Here is a 1,963-nt window from a genome sequence, read left to right as displayed (position 1 = left end):
CATATTTCCAAGTTATTTTTGTTGCATGATTTTCATCACCAGGCACAACATAAGGAAATTTTATTGCTCTTAAAATCTGTGGCTGATAAGTTTATTATTCCTGAACAAAATTGTCTGAAATACAAAGCATGAACATCATTCGTTACTTTAAAACATTTTAATGCACAGTAAACATTTATTGCAGTGCAACTGGATCTTCAACATGTACTGTAAATGTTTTTTTGAAGTTACACTTCTAATCCGACTTCCAACAAGGTTGCGTTAAACATTTAACATGGAGAATTATTTGCATGCAATTAAAAACTATTTTTTAATGATGCCAAAGAAGTATAACTTCTCACGCGCGTACCTAAGTACACGCATATTTTTAAAAAAATTTTTTTTAAGGTAGGTCAACAGGCACCTTTATAGATAACAGAGGTATTGAATTGGCGGAATGACTCGTCGACATAGAGGCAGAGGCACAGGAAGAAAAATACGGCGGGTGTGGGACACCCGGGTGTCGTCATTGTGTGTGCGTGCGTGTGCGTGCGCGTGTGCGTGCGCGTGCGCGTGCGCGTGCGCGTGCGCGTGCGCGTGTGCGTGTGCGTGTGTGTGTGTGTGTGTGTGTGTGTGTGTGTGTGTGTGTGTGTGTGTGTGTGTGTGTGTGTGCGTGTGCGTGTGCGTGTGCGTGTGCGCGTGCGCGTGCGCGTGCGCGTGCGCGTGCGCGTGCGCGTGCGCGTGCGCGTGCGCGTGCGTGCGTGTGTGTGTGTGTGTGTGTGTGTGTGTGTGTGTGTGTGTGTGTGTGTGTGTGTGTGTGTGGGGGGGGGGGGGGGGGGGGGGGGATGACGACAATGACAAATCATAAAATTGGGCTCTCACATTTTTATCGGACAATTAACTAGAAAATGGTCTACTTCAAGATTTATAGTGTTATTAGCTAAATATAAACCTGATTCTGTACCAAACCTGTCTAAGTCACAAGATCTTGCTAACATTGTGTTTCAGTAGCATCATGTGAGCAGGGAGGTAGCCAGGGGGTAGGTCCTGTTGGTACAGACCCCTCCCTTCCGAAATTTTAAAGAAAAAAAAATCATTCGAAAACGGAATTAGAAAATAACAGCAATTTAGCTACATAAGTTGGTTACAAAGATATAATTTCGGAAATAATATTTCAATCCGTAATGGGCAACAAGTGTATTTCCTTCATATTACAGCTCTCGTACACGGAAATGGGAATTTTTTTCCAAGTACAGTCTATATTTCACGCTAGTTTGCACACGTGCAAGAAAAAAAATCCAACAATTGACTTAACAACAAAGTATTAAAACAATTAAATAAAAATAATAGAACATAAAATTTCCAATTTTCTTTTCTCAAGCAAAATCATCACTTTAACATTTTATATGTAAACGTTGTAGATTTTAGTGTAACTTTTTTAATTCCAAAATTTCAATAATCAAAGTACCTATACTTGTAAAAAATGATATAATGCTTAAACTGGACCTTCCCCCCCCCCCCCCCCCCCCCCCACTCCATCCCTATTTCACAAAATCACGGCCCTGATATAAGAGCAGTTTTCTGGAGCTTAAATTAATGAAGAGTTACCTTAGGTCCACTATTATTCAAGCATTCAAGCTCGGCCCTTTGACTTGGTCATCTTGTAAATTGAAAACAAAGTAGCGAAAGCTATAGATTTTGATTTTGTGATTTCATAATTTTCAGAGAACAAATTTTTAAGGGAGCAATAGCTTTTAAGTATCAACATGTTTACAATAAGTAAATTAACCAAAAAATGCCACCTTCAACTATACATGTCTTATTTTTACATCTTTTACCATCAGCTACGTGAGGTGGGAAGGGGCAGAAGAAATTTTATTCAGATGTTACTACCTGACATTGCTACGCCACTCTATAGAGGTGGTCATTAGAGCGATGAAGGGTGATGAGATGTTGATGGTTTAATGGAGCATTGACAGAATGG

The sequence above is a fragment of the Bacillus rossius genome, chromosome 5, assembly GCF_032445375.1.
Source record: "Bacillus rossius redtenbacheri isolate Brsri chromosome 5, Brsri_v3, whole genome shotgun sequence".
NCBI classification, from domain to species: Eukaryota; Metazoa; Arthropoda; class Insecta; order Phasmatodea; family Bacillidae; genus Bacillus; species Bacillus rossius.
The sequence above is the reverse complement of the archived record's forward strand: the minus strand, read 5'-3'. Positions refer to the sequence as shown.